Source organism: Artemia sp. Qi Xiang Cuo, chromosome 13 (genome assembly GCF_049724085.1).
Source record: "Artemia sp. Qi Xiang Cuo chromosome 13, ASM4972408v1, whole genome shotgun sequence".
Classification (NCBI taxonomy): domain Eukaryota; kingdom Metazoa; phylum Arthropoda; class Branchiopoda; order Anostraca; family Artemiidae; genus Artemia; species Artemia sp. Qi Xiang Cuo.
In genome coordinates, this window is record NC_142806.1 from 5,916,442 (window position 1) to 5,930,465 (window position 14,024).

General features: G+C 36.7%; 1 protein-coding gene across 1 annotated transcript in view; it reads left to right on the plus strand.

Annotated features, from left to right (window-relative positions):
• The window catches only part of LOC148944881 (methyl farnesoate epoxidase-like), a 67,858-nt gene that overhangs the window by 8,091 nt on the left and 45,743 nt on the right, over positions 1–14,024 (plus strand). The window lies entirely within an intron of this gene.

Sequence of the window (14,024 nt, forward strand, 5' to 3'; positions counted from 1 at the left end):
AAAAAAAAAATCAGGAGTGACATTGCCCAAAAAGCCAGAATGAAGACAAGGCCTTAGAAAGTAATCGAATTTGTTCAAAAACTAGTACAATGTCAGAAAGAGGCTGGATGACATAAATCCTTCTTCATTGACAGTTTTTACAATGGACGGCTGGTCAGTTCAACAAAATTTTACATTGACAAACCCGGACTTTGTATTGCTGTTTCAGAAAGTATAGTTACGCAACTATAGTCATGTATTGCTGTTTTAGCCGTCGAATGGCTGATCAGTACAAGATAGCTATCAAATTAAGCAAAGACTGTATTATTATTTAAGATGGTATTCGGAACTTTTTCAGAAAGGAAGCTACTATCAAAAAGGGTCTATATGTAATAGTTCCTGCTTCATTGACAGCTTTGTCTGAAGGATTGCGGATCCGCATGTAAAAACTTTAAAAATATTAAATAAAAAAGCAAGTTTTTTTTTTACTGAAAGTAAGGAACGACGTTAAAACTTAAAACGAGCGGAAATTATTCTGTATATGAAAGAGGCTGCTCCCTCCTCAACGCCTCGCTCTTTACGCTAAATTTTTTATTGTTAAAAAAAATTGAGTTGTGAGGAAGTTAAACTCTAGTCAATACCTCGCTCTTTAACCTAAAGTTCGAATTTTGAAGGGGAGTTGCGGGTTAGAAATAATACAGATATAAAACGAATGAACTCAGAAAATGAATTAGGAAGATGTAATGACAGAAGGAATCAAAGTAGTCCGAATAGTAGGAGTAGTAGAAGCTCAATTTCCAGCAGGGGCTCGCGAAAAAGTACTCAAATAGATATGACGCAACAACTATTAAATGTCATGGAGAAGGAGAGAATAGCCAGAGAACGAAAGGAGGAGGAAGATAGAAAAGAAAGAAAGAAGGAGAGGATAACTATAGAACAGAGAGAACAGAATATTAGAATAGATAAAGAACGAAAGGAAGAGGCTGATAGAATAGCTAGAGAACGAAAGGAAGAGGCAGATAGAGAGGATAGAAGAGAACTAATGCAAATAATTGCAGGGAAAAACTTTCAAACGTACAAGAGAACCGCATGGGTTAGAAGCCCAGAAAAATATACAACTTCGTTGACTACGGGGGTAGGTGGACTGGCCCATAAAACAAATTGGGAGGCTGCACCGCCCTGTCGGAAAAAAGAAATGCTTGATACGCGTGTTCAAAATGTTGATAATCCACAAAAATGGTATGCAGAAGTAAAAAGACAACATAATATTGAAAATAAGACGCGCGAAAATGATTTTTCAGGAAAATTTTCATAAAATAGAAAACTTGAAAACACTTTTAGTGAATATGAGATGTTAACAAGTACAGGCTAAAATGAAACACTGATAGTACCAAAGAAAAATGAGACGAAATTTATTGTACGGGCATTTCCTCGTAGAGTTCAAGAAATTTTAGTACAATATGAAAAACCTAATGTCGGAGTTCAGTTCCCATTTTATAACGAAATATTTTTTTCTGCGGTAAAAGTAAAGAAAACTAAAAGAGAGAATTAAGACGCAAGGCGGAACTACAATAAAGAAAAGCAGTCAAAGATGATGGACACTGGAGTCCAATGCAGATTTTATGACGATTTATTTAGCACTACTACAAAAGAAAAGAAAACTAAGAGGGAGAAAATAGATATTAAACGGAGCTACAATGAAGAAAAGCAGTCAAAGATTTTGGACACTAGAGTCCAATTCAAATTTAATGATGATTTATTTTGCGCCATGGAAAAAATTGAGAAAAGTGAAAAAGAACAAATAAATGCAAAAAAGAGACAAAATTTGGAGATTCAGCCTGCAGTGGCGAAAAATAAAAAATTATCTGGGCTGTGCCTAGCTAACATAAATAATAGGGGGGGCAAAGAGGTTCAAGACCCACTTGGAAAATTACAAAATTACAATAAGACGAAAAAAACTTAGGAGGGAGGAGAAGACCCATGACATATTAAGAGAAACTACAGATAATCATGACAAAGAATTGACTTGTCAACAACGAGTTACGGAAAGATTGGAAAATACTGAATTTTGGGTTGGATTGAAGGAAATAAGGAAGAAATCTGAGACAGGTTTTATCAACTCAAAAGAGGGTTTGTTCCTTTATGAGGGGGAGGAATCCCTCGGGGAAGATCCCCTGCGGGAAGACGTGAAAGGTGGCCCTTTTCCGCAATGCATAACTTCTGGACAAGTTGTGATACCTTTACTGAATCCTTGTCTTTCCAGTCTTCAATTTCATCTTCATCCCTCATCTCCGAACATTATTCATTCGATTATTTTAGGGGATGGGACCCAGAAAAAAGCAGGTCATGGCTCGCTCAAAATTTTACTTCATTCCCAGTACCCTTATCGTTTTCACAGGCCATTGCATTTTCGACCATAGATTATTTGAAATTATGCCAAGAGGCAATTTACAGTTTAATTGAGATGTAGTGCAGCCAATTTTTCATGATGGCTGGCATCATCGAATGTGCCAGAAACTGATTCTCTGCTCCTCTCAAATGTAAATTCGTAAGAGCGAGAAAATTTGTATTTTTGATTGTGCTGCGCACGATCATTTTCTACGAGTCTTGGGGACTTTAACTTTCAAAACCTAATGCGGATGCCATAGGATAGAGACCATGGTGGTTCTAAAGTAGAGACGTGTAGATGACGACAGGTTCTGAGCCAAGGCGTGGGAGCACAGGCACTGGTAGAAGAAAGAAGATAAGATAAACAGGTTTGGTGATTTTGTAGTTGGTGTTATTTATTTTATGTTTTCGGTTTTGTGCTCTGACCCATGGCGTGATGGCGGTCATTTTTCTTAGGAGGGAGGTTTTGGGACCTTTGGCCCCTTTTGTTTCAGAAAAATGTCCTTTTTAAAAATTTTAACTCATTTATGTTAAATATCTAAATCCCGGGAAAGCTTTTATTACGATACGTCTGAAGAATCCATTAATTAGCTAGTGTCTGAAAAAGCCAGGTGAGCGATGACATGTATCTTAAAATTACAGCTTGAAAAGCTTCAAATTATGCTAGGAATTCAATTTGATTCGGCCATTCATTGCGTTTGGTCAGAGGTGCGCGCGCAAGGGCGCCTCTCAAAGTGTTTTATTAATTGTAAGAGTTTTTGGTTTTAGTTCTGTTATATGCGTGACTGAATACAGTAAGCTTTTTTTATACTATATGATCTTTGACTTTTTAGCCTAGGTAGTGTCCTAGGAGATAGTTAGAAATATTAGCAGTAACCCAAAGCGGGTAGTCTTGGCCTTAAAGTGGCCATTTGACCGCTCAATCACGTTATCATACCCTGGGGCAGGATATACTGTAAATTGCGTATTACCAAACCCGATATTTACAGAACCGGTGTGGTAGACGCGGGCATCCCATAAAATTTGGCGCCGCCAGGGGCTTTTCCCTACAGTATGTGGTTTAGCACCATTTTTGCACCAATAAGTGGCGACACCCGTACCTTACCACACCAATACTGGTGGCATTGTAACATACCGGTATAACAATATACAAATATTTTCACAATTACCATTTTTTTTCTCTTTAAGCAATTTACTGTCTCTTCATGCTTAAGTCTGTTCATAGATATTTGATCGTTGAAGCTAGTCCTTTTTCTAACAACGATGGAACGATATGTACTAAGCTTCAAACTTTTGGTTTTCTTATTTAAGGTTTTTGAATTTTCGTAATCCCTTGTCAAAATTAAATAAAAAAAACAAGTTTTTTAAACTGAAAGTAAGGAGCGACATTAAAACTTAAAACGAACAGAAATTATTCCGTATATGAAAGGGGCTGTCCCCTCCTCAACGCCTCGCTCTTTACGCTAAAGTTTTTTATTGTTTTAAAAAATAAAGTTGTGAGACAGAGTCAAACTTTAGCGTAAAGAGCGTGGCGTTGAGGAGGGGACAGCCCTTTCATATACGGAATAATTTCTGTTCGTTTTAAGTTTTAATGTCGCTCCTTACTTTCAGTTTAAAAAACTTGTTTTTTTTATTTAATTTCTGATCGTTTTTTAGTTAATGCAGCTTTTATTTGCATAAAAATTTTACTTTTCTTTTGCTAAATGGATGTCTTTACAAATTAACTTACGTAACTAACTTCTATATTCGTATATTTTTCTTCTGGCAAAAAATACAAAGTTGCAGATTTTTGCAGATATGAGCTTGAAACCTATGTAATAGGGTTTTCTGATACGCTGAATCTGACGGTGTGATTTTCATTAAAATTCTTTCACTTGTAGGGGATGTTTCCCCCTCTTTAAAAAATCGAGTAAATTTTCTCAGGCTCGTAGCCTTTGATGAGTAATACTAAACTTAATAAAATTTATATATTTAGGATCAGCATTATAAACACATTCTTTTGATACATTTATTGACATCAAAATTTCGTTTTTAAAAGTTTCGATTACTATTGAGCCGTATCGCTTGTTTTTTTTATTGTTTTTTTTTATTACGTATATGTTATTAATTATATGAAGGGGTTCTCCCCTTAGTCAATAACACGCTCTTTACGTTAAAATTTAAAAAAAATTTTTATTCACAAACCCCTGAATCACAAAGGCCGTTTAATTAGAATAGATAGCTCTTTTGAAAGCACTAAAAAAAAACTGTAGCGTAAAGAGCAAGGTATTGACTTGGGGGAGAACCCCCTCACATACGTTATAATTTCTGTTCGTTTTAAGTTCTAATATTCCTTCTTACATTTCAGTTGAAAAAACTTGTTTTTTTTATTTAACTTCTGATCGTTTCTTAAATAATGCTTGGAAATCCGGCGCCCCCGTCATAGAACTGTCCCTTACCCCAAAGAAACATCCTCCACGAACAGATTCTCCAGAGTACTCCCCTCCTCTAGCCCCCCCCCCTCCAGAAAACAACCTTCCTGAAAATGGTTGTATACGTCCCCAAAACCAATACCTAAGGCTTGCAAATCCGGCGCCCCCTTCCTGTCCATTTCCAGTCCCCCCGGACACCGGCCGGCCTGGACCGTGCCTTCACGATCGCCCCCGGCCCTCTCCTTCCCCCACCTACCTGAAAAAATCTCCTCTGAAAAAGTCTGTATACGTCCCAATAACCAATACTATATGTTAACATTGAGTAAAGCTCATAACTTTCAGCCCTCCCCCTGGGGACTTTGGGGGATCAAGTCATCCTAAAAGACATGTTTATCATATTTTTGACCATGCTGAACAAAATGGCCATCTCAAAATTTTGATCGGGTGACTGTGGGAAAAAAATGAGCGTGGGAGGGGCCTAGTTTCCCTCCATTTTTTTTGGTCACTTAAAAAGGGTACTAGAAATTTTAATTTCCGTTCGAATGAGCCCTCCTACGATATTCTAGGACCACTGGGTCGATACTATCACCCCTGGGGAAAAAAAAACAAAAAAAAAACAAACAAACAAACAAATAAACACGCAACCGTGATCTTTCTTATGGCAAAAAATGGAAAATTCTACATTTTTGTAGATAGGAGCTTTAAACCTCTGCAGCAGGGTTCTCTGATACGCTGAATACGATGGTGTGATTTTCATTAAGGTTCTATATCGTTTAGGGGGTCTTTCCGCCTTTTTTCGAAAATCAGACACATTTTCTCAGGGGCATAACTTTTGATGGGTATCACTAAACTTGATGAAAGTTATATATTTGAAATCAGCATTGAAATCTGATTCCTTTGATATATCTATTGGTATCAAAAACCCGTTTTCTAGAGTTTCGGCTACCATTGAGCCGGGTCGCTCCTTACTTACAGTTCGTTACCACGAACTGTTTGATATCGAATCATCATTTGTATTAATTGCGAATTTTGTTTTTTGGGCTTTCCTTCTGACATTATATAACTGGTTCCGTTCTAACTTGTAAGGTTAATCACGTAGCGAGTGGATTTTATCTAACAAAAACATAATCTAATTTTAAAAATCGCTGGCATTTTTCTAGTTTGAATTAACTTAGTTGTTTTTACTTAGTTTTTTTGAGGGGAGTTTTTGAACTTAGAATTTTTTTAACTTGGAGTTTTTTGAAATTTTTTTCTCAACTTTTTCTTTCCATGTCTTAAAATAACACTTAAGTTCTTAGAAATACATTCTAAGGCAATCAATGTATTGTTTCTAGGATGCTAGCTCACTGATGTTAAGCGTCACAATATCGTAACAAGTTAACTGTGCAATCGATTTTCTCATTTGGAGTTTGTTTTTTGGTAAATGATACCAGTAATTTCATTTTGGGCACCTTTTTGGCATCATTCCATGAATATAGAAGCTGGTTTCAGAGAATTTCGAGAATTTCAAGAATGATGTGTTATCTGGTATTGCATACTTATTCATGTTGTCGGTGAAACAATACAACGAATACAAGCGGGCCCATATCATGATTTCCGAGAATTTCTTGGCATGTTTCCGAGAATTTCAAGAATGATAAGTTACCTGGTATTGCGTAATCATTCACATTCTCAGTGAAACTATAGTGAATACAAGGGGCAAATATCCTGATTTCCGAGAATTCCTTGGCATGTTTCCGAGAATTTCAAGAATGATGCCTTATCTGGTATTGCATAATCATTAATGTTTTCAGTGAAACAATACCATACGTTCTGTGACAGCCATCACATCTGGCTGGTCCTTTGATATAACAACTGAGCCATCAACATGTTTTGCCTTCTAAGCAGTTTTCCATTGATTTTACGAAATTTATGTCTAATGTATGAATCGAACGTGACACCCGTTATTTCCTACGGTAAAAGAATACTATATTACGAAACTGAGCCACTGATAAAGATAAAGTTAAGAAGTCACTGATAAAGTTATGTTCTTAGAAATGCATTCAGTCAAAGTTTAGAGATAGCCATTTTTTCAACGTAGTTGGAAGTTCGGGAAATTATGTATTTAAGGATGACAAACCCCCCAGAGACCCCAGGGAAGAGGTTGTAAGTCATGTCCTGGGGGCATATAAGGTTTCATAGAGTTGTCGTATAAACTTCGAAAGGGGCTCATTCGATTTGAAATTCAAAGGGCCAGTGCCCTTTTTAATAGTCGAAAGTGATATGAGGGCAACTAATCCCCCTCTCACGCCCACCTTTTCCCCAAACACATCGAATCAAAATTTTTATATAGCCATTTTATTCACCGTAGCTGAAAATTTCGGAAATTAGGTCGTTAAGGATGACACCCCCCCCCCCCCACAGCCCTCAGGTCAAGGGTTTTTAAGTTATGCCCTGGGGGCATATACGGGTTTTTAGAAAGCGATGTTGTAGAAACTTAAAAAAGGGCTCATTCAATTGGAAATTGAAAGGGCTAGTGCCCTTTTTAATAGTCGAAAGTAATTTGAGGGTAACTAACCCCCTCTCACGCCCAACATTTTCCCAAACACATCCAATCAAAATTTTGAGATATCCGTTTTGTTCAACGGACTTGAAAGTTCTGGAAATTAGGCCTTTCAGGATGTAACTCCCTCAGAGCCCTCAGTGCAAGGGTTGTAAGTTATGCCCTGGGGGCATATAAAGTTTATGTAGAAAGTTGTTTTAGATATTTCAAAAAGAGCTCATTTGATTGAAAATTGAAATTGCCCTTTTTAATAGTCGAAATTGAGTGGAGAGTAATTAACCCCCATCTCACGCCCGCCATTTACCCCCAAAAAATCAATCAAAGTTAAGAGATAGCCATTTTGTTCAACGTAGTTGAAATTTCTGGAAATTATGTATTTAAGAATGACAAACCCCCCAGAGCCCCCAGGACAAAGGTTGTTAGTTATGCCCTGGGGACATTTAAGGTTTTAATAAATAGCCTTGTCGCAAAACTTCTAAAGGGGCTCATTCAATTTGAAATTGAGAGGGCTAGTGCCCTTTCTGATAGTCAAAAGTGATGGGAGGGTAACTAATCCCGCTCTCAAGCCCACCATTTCCCCAAACACATCGAATCAAAATTTTGAGATAGCCCTTTTTTTCAACGTAGTTGAAAATTCTGGACATTAGATCTCTGAGGATGACCCCCCCTTCCCCCCCCCAGCCCTCAGGGCAAGGATCGTAAGCTATGTCCTGGAGGCATATAAGGTTTTTATTGAAAGCGTTGTTGTAGAAACTTCAAAAGGGCTCATTTGACTGGAAATTTAAAGGGCTAGTGCATTTTTTTTATTGTTGAAAGTGATTGGAGAGCGACTAACACCCCTCTGACACCCACCATTTCCCCAAACATATCCAATCAAAATTTTGAGATAGCCAGTTTGTTTAACGTAGTTGAAAGTTCTCGAAATTAGGCCTTAGAGGATGACAACCACCCTAACAGCCTTTAGGGTAAGGGTTTTAATTTATGCCATGGGGGCACATAAGGTGTTTATACAAAGCGTTGTCGCAGAAACTCGAAAAGGGTTCATTTGATTGGAAATCGAAAGGCCTAGTGCCCTTTTTAATAGTCGAAAGTGATTGGAAGGCTTGACATTTTTATAGTAAAGATTGATGTGGGTATAATGTATTATTTTTTAGTTGTTGTTGTTGTTTAGACCAGGGCCCTTCGTATCGAAAGAGTTGTCGTAGGAACTTCGAAAAGGGCTCATTCAATTGAAAATAGAAAGGGATGATGCCCTTTTTAATAATTGAAAGTGATTGGAGGGCAACTAATCCCCCTCCCTTGCCCACCCTCCCATTTTCCCATTATGTTTAAAAATTAAATATTGCCTTGATATTAAATCAAAATGCACTGTGTTGATGCCAATTCCCAATAAGGCATCTCAGCAGTATCCGAAAACGACTGAGGGTATTATGTCCAAACTTTCAGGGCTGCTTCTGTCTTAAAACTTGACCAAATCAAAATAGCGTAAGTGTATCCAAGCTATCAAAGAAAGTAAACATATTTTTTTTGCGAATGGTACCAAGTTTTCCATTTCAGGTCAACTAGAGAAGGTATGAAACTAAATTAAACACTACTATTTGCGTCTAGATTTTTAATAGCAGGCCAAACTATAAAGTCTTAAAAAAACGAAAAGATTTAATGTATTATTTTCTTTTTCCCTGAAAAGATTATGTCAATATAAAACGAACCGAAATTAATTAAAAAAAATTTTCCACAAAATAAGTTTTTCAAAGAAAAGTAAAGAACTCCACTAAACAAAAAATGAGCAAAAATGAAATCAAATAATCTACCAAGCGTGAAACTACCATAAATCAGCATCGATAAATTAATGAAAACCAAAACGAACAGAAATTACAAAAAATAACCGAGTCAAACTCAAAACGAGCGGAAATTAACATAAGTTGGGCTAAAAACTCCTATGCCTTCCCAAGGCTGGATCATAATTTGCACTTTACTGAAAAAAATACAAATGAATGTGCATTGTCAGTTTAATATACATATACTGATATATAGTAATCAAAATGTTAACATTATTTGATTTATTAAAGTTATGAAAGTAAAAACATTTATAATTTTTTATATGCCCCCAGGGTATAACTGACAACCCTTGCCCTGAGGGCTCTGAGGGGGGTTATCATCCTCAAAGACCTAATTTCTAAGACTTTTAACTACGTTGAACTTTAGGGCTATCTAAAATTTGGATTGGTTGTGTTTGGGAAAAAAGTGAGCGTGAGAGGGGGGCTAGTTGCCCTCTAATTGCTCTCGACTATTAGAAAGGGGCTCTGGCCCTTTGAATTTCCAATCGAATGAGCCCTTTTTCAAGTTTCTACGACAAAGCTTTCAATAGTCTTGTTTCAGTCTTTGACCTATTAAGATCTAAACCAGTTTATTTAGTTTAGCCAGATTTCAAAGAAGATTATTGTTTGGATATTTATTTCATTGCGCAACAAGTGGAATTGTGTACAATACTGTATAACGCTTTGAACAATTTGCTTTGAATAATTGGATAATATTATCACTATTGCTGTGGATGACAGAGTACGATGGAATAAACGTTTTCAGGTCTTCACGGTCCATCGGGCCACCAGCCACGAAGGTGATCGCCGATGCCATCCGTTGGCCTGCTCAGTAGAAGATGAGTGATTTTGGATTTTTTCTCGTTTGTGTCTTCAAGATGCCCTATAAAAAGTTTGATTTAGCCCTAGCTCATTTCCAAGGATTCCCGTCCTGCGGATCGTTAAAGATAGCAAAGGCCGAGAAAACTTCATTGTTTTCTGCTAGGGAGATCACAAGCAAATTCGGCTCATTGAAAAAAGTTTAGTATCGTATGAAGATAATTTAAAGGAAAACGAGCAAAAAACTCGAAAAGGAGCAAAGGTTGCAGTTAAAGAAGCTAAAAAATCTCCTGAAATCTGCGAACAAAGAAAATTACACGCTGCACTTTAAATCAGCGAGCCAGCGTACTCGTCATATCGGCTGTTGGAGAGAATTGTTGCTAGCGAGGATGATATTGCAAGAACACAAAAATCAATGATGGAATTAATTGCTGCGAAAGTTTTAGAAAAGTGCGGGGATAAACAAAAGAAAAGTGGGGATTCCCTAAAGCAATCGTGCGAGACGATAATTAGTGAAATTTATGCCTCAATGTCCCTTGAGTTTACACCAAAGTTTCAGAGTATATTACAGTCACACAAAAGTTTGAAATCAGAAGTTCAAGGTTTGAAAAATCGTTTGGAACAGATGGGACGTAGAATAGAAGATTTTGAACAAGAGAAACTTCTAAACAGCCTAGCTTTCTACGGTGTGAACTAGTTATTGGATGAAGATTTGAAAGTAACAGCGATGAATATCATAACACAGAAAATTGAGTCACCGGTTTTTCGCAAAATGACATCGAGAGTATTTACCGCTACCGTTTAAATAATTCTACTGCACAAGGCCAAAGAGATGTTGCACCGGTGTTTGTGAAATTGAGAAGCAGCGAAATGGCAAAGAAGGTTTTCAAAAGCAAAACTAATCTTGCTAAGTCTGGCATTTTCGTCTCTGAGGCCCTAACGAAACGCTGTCGGGACATTCTGAATACGGCAAGGGATAGTTTTGGAGTGCGAAATGTCTGGTCTGATCGTGGGCAAATTCTTGCAAAACTCCCAACAGACACCAATGCTCGCAGGAATCGGTCACTGGCGGATTGCTTTTAGTTGCTTGTAGTTATTTTGTAGTTTTGGTTTATTGTTTGTCAATTTTTGTTCTCTTTTCATTTATTATTATATATCTGTTCCGAGAGCTAAGCTGCGCCTTTTTTGTCTTTTATTAAATAAAAAAAAAAAATTTTTTTAACTGAAAGTAAGGAGCGACATTAAAACTTAAAACGAACAGAAATTATTCCGTATATGAAAGGGGCCGCCCCCTCTTCAATACCTCGCTCTTTACGCTAAAGTTTTTTATTGTTTTAAAAAATAAAGTTGTGCGACAGATTCAAACTTTGGCGTACAGAGCGAGGTATTGAGGAGGGAACAGCCCCTTTCATATACGGAATAATTTCTGTTCGTTTTAAGTTTTAATGTTGCTCCTTACTTTCAGTTAAAAAAAGTTGTTTTTTTTATTTAATTTACGAACGTTTTTGAATTAATGCAGCTTTTATTTTGGCTCACCGAACATGAATAATTAAAACGAAATTTGCATATTAGTTTTACTTTTTTGGCTAAATGGCTTTCGCGAACTTTTGTTCTGACGTAACTTACGAATTAACTTACGTAACGAACTTCTATATTCGTATGTTTTATTACGTATATTAGGGAGTTTGCCTCCTAGTTGATACTTTGCTCTTTACGCTAAAGTTCGAATTTTGTTCGAATCACAAACCCCTGAATCACAAAGGCCGGTTAATTAGAATAGATAGCTCTTTTGAAAGTACTAAAAAAGACTTTAGCGAAAAAGGCGAGATATTGACTAGGGGGCAAACCCCCTCATATACTTAATGATTTCTGTTCCTTTTAAGTTTTAATGTTGCTCCTTATTTTCAGATGATAAATCTTGTTTTATTTAATTTCTAATCGTTTTATAAATAATTCTGGGAAATCCGGTGCCCCCGTCATAGAAATGTCCATTCCCCCAAAGAAACATCCTACATGGAAGGATCCTCCCCCGTAACCCCCTCCTCCGACACCCCCCCCCCCATCAGAAAAAAATACCTCCTGAAACTTCTCTATACTTCCCATTAACCAATACTATATATAAACAAAGGGCAAAGTTCATAACTTCCAGCCTTTCCCCCGGGAACTGTGGGGGATTAAGTCATCCTCAAAGACATATTTATTATATTTCTGACTATGCTGAACAAAATGGCTATCTAAAAATTTTGATTGGATGACTAGGAAAAAATGAGCGTGGGAGGGGGCCAAGTTGCCCTTCACTTTTTTTAGTCACTTAAAAAGGGCACTAGAACTTTTAATTTCCGTTAAAATGAGCCCTCTTACGATATTCTAGGACTACTAGATCGATACGCTCACCCCTGGGAAAAAAAACAAAAACAAACAAACAAAAAAAGTAAAAAAAAACAAATAAACACGCATCCGTGATCTTTCTTCTGACAAAAAAAAAAATACAAAATTCCACATTTTTGCAGATAGGAGCTTGAAACCTCCGCAATAGAGTTTTCTGATACGCTGAATCCGATGGTGTGATTTTCAGTAAAGTTCTATGACTTTAGGGGGTGATTTCTCCTTTTTCGAAAATAAGGCAAATTTTCTAAGGCGCGTAACTTTTGATTGATAAAATTAAACTTAATGGAACTTATATATTTGAAATCAGCATAATAACCTGATTATTTTGATGTATCTCTTGGTATCAACATTCCGGTTTTTAGACTTTTAGTTACTATTGAGCCGGGTCGCTTCTTACTTACAGTTCGTTACCACGAACTGCTTGATTTTTATTATTATTTTTTTTTCTCACAATGAAAGTTATGAAAGGGTTTACTATGTATAAATATGTGTGATGTACCAATTTGCACCCCGTTAAGGCACAGCCGTTTGTAATGTTGACTGTTTTATATTGATAGTTTATTTACTTTAGAAATTGGCGAACGAAAAGTCAACAGTGAGTTATAGACCTTTCCAGTTTAGTAGATATTCGAATTCCTCTTATCTTGAAACTATGCAAAGTGCTGGTTTAAATGCGCGTTCGTAGATCTGCCACCTTACTTCTTCGTATGATGAGTTATTTGATTTTCTTTTGAAATTTAGGAATCTCCATGTTATGGCCCTTTGTGAAATATTTTTGAGTCAGGATAGTTCTCTCTCGTCTTTTAATAATGCGGACTATCAGCTTACCATGAGGAGTAGAGTGTCAATTAACCGTGGTGGAATCGGTTTGATAGTAAGTGATTCACTTAAATGGAAGCCCAGAGAGGATCTTGATGTGTTGAGAGAAGGTAAGGTAGAAACACTTTCTATTGAAATTGAGATTGGTATGAGGCTTGGTGTGAGAAAAATTATCCTACCAATAGTTTATAAACCTCCTAGTGCGTCGTATAAGAAATTCACAGAAGGTTTCAAAAGTCTTCTAATGATAGTTCAGAAGTCACAGCAAGAGTTAATATGTATGGGTGATTTAAATTTTGATCTTTTATCTAAAGGTAGTTTTAATTTAGATTTTTAAATTTTATGGTTTCTAATTATCTTTTTACCACTGTAACAATTCGTACTAGGATCACGGACCACTCTGCTACCCTGATTGACAATGTGTTTGTCCCTTCAAAGTATATCAGAAATGCCTTTTCTAGTATTGTAGTGAATTCGGCTTCCGATCATTTCCCAGTGGTATTTAGTTTAGATTTACAAGTCTCACGCCAAAAAAAGCAAAATAAAATTATTTGAGAGATTAAGCCTGAATACATTCGGATGTTTAAAGAAGAAATAAGTGCAACATGTTGTGAATCTGTATTGAACCAGAAACTTGTCCGCTGAAGACACTCAGACAAAGACCAAATATGCCGAGAAAACCATGGACCGATGAAGAGCTAGCTAACTTATTTGAAAAGTGTTGCAGTGCGTTTCAGGATTATCTGAGATCTTCAAAAGAGGAAGATAATGCTCATTTTAAACAGATTCGGAATATGGCGAACTCGCTGAAAAGGAAAAAAGAAACAATATTACTCGGCACTTTTTGAGGAAAATAAAACA